Here is an 8,236-nt window from a genome sequence, read left to right as displayed (position 1 = left end):
TAGGCCCTCTGGTGAATATAGTACCCATCTTTCACACTTGAGGCAAAAATATGAAGTGGTTTTTGCATCAATTTCCTTTACATCTGATGGTCTGACATAGACCTCTAACAAAACAACAACTTGTCATCTCAAGTAGACTATACCATCTGAAAATTGCCACTGGGCTTTATTGATAGCTTGTCAAAAGTTTTTCTGATCTGAAAGTGTGAATATCATGAAACAAATTCCACAGAATCTTCAATAAGTGCAGTTAGAAATGTTTAACCTAAAACATGTAGTTGTTAAAACTTTTTCTGTGGGAAACTTCATAAATTCAAGTAAATAAAGTAATTATATATAGCTTATTCAATATGCTGGATAACTAAATTATCTTTTAAATGTAAAATTGAAATAATATTATCAGAATTTACACTATTTTAATTTTTCAAACACAAATGTGCCTTTTGTGAAGTTATTTTATAAATTATGAACACCACACACACTCTAGCATGTTTTCATTTATCTCTGTAGAGATTTACTCAATGTATTATAAATTTGAATAGATTCCCTTTTTTACATTTAAAAACATGAATGTGATAGTTGTTATTAATTTCTCCTTCCAAACATGTCCTCAAGACTATAAAGAGAAATAGCTCATGCTGGCTGTCCTGTTTACAAGGCTTTTTGACATTAACCAAATGTTAAAGCAGGGTGAGACACACATCTATTAGGACTGTATAAACTAGACTTCACAACTGAAAGTGTCATTAGGCTAATTCAAGTCAGGGAATTGATGGCTGAAACCTAGGAACTAAAAAAATCTTGTTCTTCCCTGAAGGAGTGGCTGCAGGTTTACCCATACTCTCCTGTGGTCATCTTCCTGTCACAGTTTTCAATCTTGGAGAACAGCCATCTTAACATGAATTCATTTGTCTGTAGCTCTTCCATGCATGGATGGCAATGTTGACATTCGCCCTTGTTTCTAAATTAAATAATAGGACATTTCCCCTCTCCTTCTTAAGAATGTTTCCGCACATCACCTTGTGTTCCTGCATTAAGCAAAGGTCACTGATGGAGGACTCCAGATGGAAGTGGCTATTTGGCCTGTGAAGTGCTCCTACACAGCAAAGACTTAGAAAGGTCTTCCAAAGTTTGGATGATACCACCACATTATTCCACATAAGCAGAGATGAATAACTGTATGAATTGAGGAGATCAGAGGAGCTTAAGGGAAGAATTGCTTATAGACACATGGTTGAGTTAAAGAGAGCAGCATGTTAGAAAAACTCACAAGCAGAATGGATATTTACCCAGGATCCCCTTTAGTTAAATTTCCACTCCAGTGCACCTCTCCCTAGTTACTGAGTTAAGTTCTTGAATTCCAGGATGAAATTACCATAACTGTACCCCTCCAGGGAAGGTTAAGAGCATCATAGTCATTATAACACTCTTAAGTCTGTGACTAGCTATGTCTCCTTTAGAAGCTAAATTCCAACAAAAAATTCACTTGTTTGGAGATGGCAGGAATGAATTTCAGGTATACCATACAGTTTCTGGTAGAAGATAGCATTATATAGTGCAACCATCTTATGTATTAAAGATTTGGGAAAGCAATTAGGACCATAAATGCAACAGGTTAAGAATTTGAAAAAAAGTATTGTTTGTAATGGTTTAAAAGGGACAAAAGTCATATAGTTACTGACAAAGGCCAGTATCAGGATTGTTACTTTCATAAATGTTTTATCAAGAGGACCCTGAAGTCCTCTGTGCAGTAAACACCACTGCTATGAGATGTGCAGCAAAGCCACCCAGTAGGAGCCTAACAGTACAGACACAATGCTCTGATTTCAGGTATGGAGAACAGAATCTGACTTGATCTCTTCACTGTGCTTGAGTGTTTCACAGTGTCAATCACACAATGATGAATATACCAATGAATGGTTCACTTCTAAACCATTTTCCTGATTCTTATATATGGTCCCATGTACTCCTCTTTGGATCACTGATCACATAGGTTTTGAGTTGGCAAGAATGAGTGTTGAATTCCAACATTAAAAATAAAAAGAATATATAGAAACCCACGGCGAATCAAAATGTAGAGCCAAGTCCCAAGGGATAAATGTACTAAACAACTTTCTCACTTAAAGATTAGGGAACATCGTAGAGAATGTGGAAAGATTGTATAAGCCAGAACAGCAGGAGTTTACTTTGAGACTATGTCTTCTAATAATGTGAGAAATAACTCCCATGAAGCCTCACCAACATGACCGCCTGAAGAGAAGATGAAGAAAGAACAATAGGCATGACAACATGAAAGGTAAAGTTCCTTGGGGCCTTATCCCTACATAAAGAAATACAGGGAACTAAGAGTTAGAGAAATAATGTTCACCAGGTAAGAGCACACCTGTAGGTTTTCCTAAAGCAGATGGACAGCATTAAAACCTCACAACCTCAAATTATACAGTCTGAGCAGGTTGTTCTTAGGAATGTATTCCCGCCATGCTCTGTATGCTGTGGCAACTGTCGACACATAGGTTATCTTTTTCATTTATGTGTCAGTTTCTTTCAAAATGGATTTCTTGTTTCACCTTTCTTTCCCTGTTGACTATTAAAACCTATACTGGTCCTAGCACATAGTTTTCACTTAGCGAGGCATAATTGAAAGCTTTTAAAAGGGAATATTTTGGAAAGGTGTTGGTGAGAGTTCCTTTTCTGTTGAGGTTTAAGTTTTTTTCTTTTTTGGCTATTTAATTTTTTACATTTAAAATGTTATCCCCCTTCCTAGTTTCTGCTCGATAAACTTCCTATCCCCTTCCCACTCCCCCTAACTCTATGAGGTTGATCCCCCTCCTTCCCACCCACTCCCAACTCAGCACCCTAACATTCAACTACTCTAGGTCTTTGGGCCTCTATAGGACCAAGGGCTGCACCTCCCATTGATGATAGAAAAAGGCATGCTCTGGTACATACCCAACTGGAGCCATGTATTCCCCCTACCCCCAATGTGTACTCTTTTGTTGGTGGCTTAGTCCCTCGGAGTTTTGAGGGTCTGGTTGCTTGAATAATATTGTTCTTCCTATGGTGTTGCAAACCCCTTCAGCTCCGCCAGTCCTTTCTCTATGTCCTCCACTGGTTGGCTGCAACATCTTAGTCTGTATCAGTAAGGTTTAGTTATAAGCTTAACTGTGTCCTCATAGAAAGAATTGGATAGTGTTCTTTCTGAATACTTAATTTATGACCAAATGAACATGAACATAGTTTGCTGTACATTGTTAACTTTTTACTAGAAATCTCAAAGTTAGATGATAGAGATTAAAGATTGGTAGATAGATAAGTGATAGATTATAGATGATAGAAATAAATAAAGAGAGAAAGAAAGAAAAGAAGGAAGGATGGAAGGAAGAAAAAGAAAGAATGAAAGAAAGACAATAGATAGATGGATAGATGAGATGGATGGATAGATGATAGATAGATAGATAGATAGATACATACATACATACATAGATGACAGATGCATAATAGACAGAAAGATTTAAACAAATTATAAAATTAAGTTGAGTCACATATTTTACTGCAATCTGTACCCTATTCAAATGAAAGAATGGATATGGTCCAGGAATAACAGGTTTTCAGTCATTTGACTCCTTTCATTTTTTCTTGAGACATATGATATATACAATGGAAGAGTAAACATGAATGATACCAATATCTTTCTCTATAGAATCAGTTCTAAACCAACATGACTTTCTTCTTTCTGCTTTTGTTCATTTTTCTAACAGTTTATAATTCCCTATACTGCACTTTGGATTTTGAATATCCACCTAAATTTGTGGTTTGAAACCTTGGACCTCAGCCTATGGTACTACAGTGAGGTGTTGGAAAACTCAATAGGTAAAACCATTGAAACTGTTAGCCAATGTTGAACTTGCCTCCTTTAAAGATAATTTCTCAAGTGACAGTAATGGAAATCTGATTAGTGTATCATTTACAAGATCCTTTCCATTGACTTTTCCATTTATTCCCACCGTATGATTTAGTAATTGCTAATTAAATGCCTTAGGTGTCTACTGCAAGTGTGGAATTCTAGTTAATGGTTGCTCGGAATACTTTCTCATTTCTTAAAAATTAAATCTCTATCAGACCCCACAGAGATCCCAGGGATTAAAGCACCAACCAAGGAATACACACGGAGGGACCCATGGCTCCAGTTGCATATGTAGCAAAGGATGGCTTTGTCTAACATCAATGAGAGGAGAGAACCTTGGTCCTGGGAAGGCTCGATGCTCCAGTGTAGGGAAATGCCAGGTCTGGGAGGCAGAAGTTGGTGGGAGGATAGGGGAGCACCCTCATAGAATCAGGGGGAGGAAAATCTCATGGGGGAGAGAGCTGAGCACCAAAAAGTTCAGACAATCCTGAGACCACAGGAGAGACCACTCCACTACCTCTGCCCATATCCTTGGCCCAAGAGGAAACTTCATAGTATCTCTGAGTATAGGAATATAGTAGCAGTAAGCAGTAAGAACCTGCAGGGTCAGGCCTGCTCCCAGAACTGAACTGAACCAGTCACAAAGCTCCCTGCATACAAATGCCATGGGGGAGAGAGTTGGACCCCCAGAAGTGACACTACTGAGAACTCAGGGGAGACTACTCTCTGACCATATTCCTGACCTAAGAGGAAATTGCCTACTGCCATCTGTGCCCCCTGGGCACAGGGACCTAGGAGAAGTCAGGGACAGGACTCTTCCGGTTTCTGCCTATGCCAAGAGCTGAAAGACAGTCTCCAGGGGCACCTACACAATGAGAGCAGAGCTCACTGTTCCCAGATACGGCTGAAAGAAAACAGGTCTAAAGGAGTGCTGACACACAGGCCTACAGGAGGGTCAAGACACTGTCAGAGATAGCAAGACAAGCTAACACCAGAGTAAACCTGATGGACAGAGGCAAGAATATTGATGTAAAAATACTCAATAAAATTCTTGCAAACTGAATCCAAGAACACATCAAAATGATCATCCTTCATGATAGCCTTTTTTTCTGCCAAAAGCAATCTACAGATTCAATGCAGTCCCCATCAAAATTTCAACTCAATTCTTCACAGAGTTAAAAAGAGAAATTTGCAAATTCATTTGGAATAAGAAAAAAAACCCAGGATAGGGAAAACTATACTCAACAATAAAAAAGCTTCAGGTGGAATCACCATCTCTGACCTCAAGCAGTAATACAGAGCAATGACTATAAAAACTGTATGGTATTTGTACAGAGACAGGAAGGTAAGTCAAGAAGGAAGAATTGAAGACCCAGAAATTAACCTGCACAGCTATGGACACTTGATCTTTTACAATGGAGCTAATAACATACAGTGGGAAAAGATCACATCTTCAATCAATGGTACTGGTTCAACTAGAGGTCAGCATATAGAAGAATGCAAATAGATTCATTTTTATACCCCTGTTTAAATCTCAAGTCTAAGTTGATCAAGGACCACTTTATGGTTTTTCATGGATAAAACCAGATACCCTCAAACTAATAGAAATTAATTTGCAGGAGAGCCTTGAACACATGGGCAATAGGGAAAATTTCCTGAACAGAACATCAATGCCTTATGTTACAAGATCAAGAACCAACAAATGCAAAGGACACTGTCATTAAGCCAAAGCGACATACAATAGATTGGGAAAAGTTCTTTACCAATCCTACATCCAATAGAGGGCTAATATGGAAAATAACTCAAGAAGTTAGATTGTGGAGAATCAAATAACCCTATTAAAAACGGAGTACAGAGCTTAACTAAGAATTCTCAGTAGAGAAATATCAAATGGCTGAGAAGTACTCAAAGAAATGTTCAACATCCTTAGTCATCTGGAAAATGCAAATCAAAACAATCCTGAGATTCTACCTCACACCAATCAAAATCTCAGGTGCAATAGATACTGATGAGGATATTGAGAGATAGGAATACTTCTCTATTGTTGGTGGGATTGCAAGCTGGTACAACCATTCTGGAAATCAGTCTGGAGGATCCTCAGAAAATTGGATATAGTACTACCTGAATACTCAGCTATACTACTCCTGGGCATATACCAAAAAGATGCTCCAACATATAACAAGGACACATGCTTCACTATGTTCACAGCAACCTTATTTATAGTAGCCAGAAGCTGGAAAAGAACCCAGATGTCTTTCAACAAAGGAATGTATACAGAATTGTAGTACAATTACACAATGGAATACTATTCAGCTATCAAAAACAATAACTTTATGAAATTCATAGGCAAATGGGTGGAAATAGAAAATATTATCCCAAGTGAGGTAACCCAATCTCAAAAAAACATACATGGTATACACTCACTGATAAGTGGATATTAGCCCAAAATTTCGGATTATCCAAGATACAATCCACAGACCACATGAAGCTCAAGAATATGGACTACCAAAGTGCAGATGTTTCAGTCCTTCTGAGTAGGCAGAACAAAAATATTCATAGGAGGAGAAATGGAGACACAATTTCAGCAGAGACTGAAGGAATGGCCTTTCAGAGCCTGCCCCACCTGGGGATCTAGCCCATATACCTATAGCCATCAAACACAGACAATATTGCTGATGCCAAGAAGTGCTTTCTCACAGGAGCCTGAGAAAGCTGTTTCTTGAGAGGCTCTGTACAGTGTGAGAAATACAGGTGAATGTTTGCACCCAACCATTGAACTGAGAATGGGGTCCCTGTTAGAGAAAGGATTGAAGGAGCTGAATGTGTTTGCAACCCCATAAGAACAACTGTGCCAACCAACCAGAGTTCCCAGGGACCAAACCACGATCCAAAGAGTACACATGGACAGACCAAAGGTTTCAGCTGCATATGTAGTAGAGGATAGCGTTGTTGGGCATCAATGGGAGGAAAAGCCCTTAGATTTGCCAAAGCTGGATCCTCTCCCCCCCCCCAAAGTGGGGAAATGTCAGATTGTGGATCTGGGAACACCCTCATAGAAGGGGGAGGTGGATGTGATAGAGGGTTTATGGACAGGAAACTGGAAAAGGTGATACCATTTGAAATGTAAATAAAAATACCCAAAAAGATGATTGTATTTTCATCCACTACCATCTTCCCCTCAAATATATTTTTGGGCAATAAATTAAATAGGAGTTAGAACACAATGAAACCCTGCCAATAAATAATAGATGAGATGTATACACTGATCTTGGCAATGCCCTAGCTTTGAAGAAAACAAGATTAATTATGTCAAAGAAGAGACAAAAATGTTGATAAATGTCGAAATGCTTTGCTCTTTTCTTTTTTCTAAAATATTGATATCATTAAGTTAGATGGTAGAGCTGACTTGAGATTAAACATATGCCTCTGTGTAAGGGAAAAATAGTATGATGTCTAAAATTGTTCCTTATACGTAGTGGTGATTTTTGTACATAGTAGAATATTTTCTTAAATACCTATAAACAGTCTCATGTTTCTTGCTTTAGAGCTATAGCAGTTAAGTAGATGAAGGTAAAGTATATACTAATTAAATTGAAAATATGAATAAAAGAGGAAAAGAATTTAGAATGTGAACTTAAGATAGTATAATGTATGAAAATGAATATATATTTTCCAACATTGGTTTTCTAGCAGAAATTATATTTTCTATCCTGTTTTTACATATTTTCTTTTTTTTCTAAAAAACATTAATCTATGTATCTAACTATTCATCCATCCCCCCCCACCTATCCACCCACCCATCCCCCTACCTTCCTACCTATCTATTTAATGTGTCTCTGTGTGGGAGTCTGAGTGTATACTTGGGTACCAAATTCTTACAGGTCACTTTGGAGGCAAGAAGAAGGTTTTGGACTCCTAGTGGCTAGAGTTTCAGGCAGTTGTGAACTGTCATTATGGTATCTGGACATTGATAGCATCTGGGTTCTTTGTAAGAGCAGGAAATGCTCTTAACCTCAGAGCATCTCTCCAGCACTCTGTCTTTACTCATTTCTTTACTGTGACATTTCTCCCTTTCACCTCTGACCAATGCATTCTGTATTAAAGAACAACCTGGAAGTCCCATCAACTTTACATGCGGTCCAGTATGATATAGCAAGCACCCTAGAATTTTTCGAGAGCAGGTTGTCAAATTGAACAACATTCAATTCATTGTATTTTTTCATTGAGAGTTTATAGATTAGTGGTCAAAATGGCCAAATGAGTGTAATAATTAGTGATTCTGTGAAGAACATCTATGTTAATGAAAAGATTGACTGTAAATAGATAAAATTA

This window comes from Rattus rattus, chromosome 14, assembly GCF_011064425.1.
Source record: "Rattus rattus isolate New Zealand chromosome 14, Rrattus_CSIRO_v1, whole genome shotgun sequence".
Lineage (NCBI taxonomy): Eukaryota > Metazoa > Chordata > Mammalia > Rodentia > Muridae > Rattus > Rattus rattus.
The sequence above is the reverse complement of the archived record's forward strand: the minus strand, read 5'-3'. Positions refer to the sequence as shown.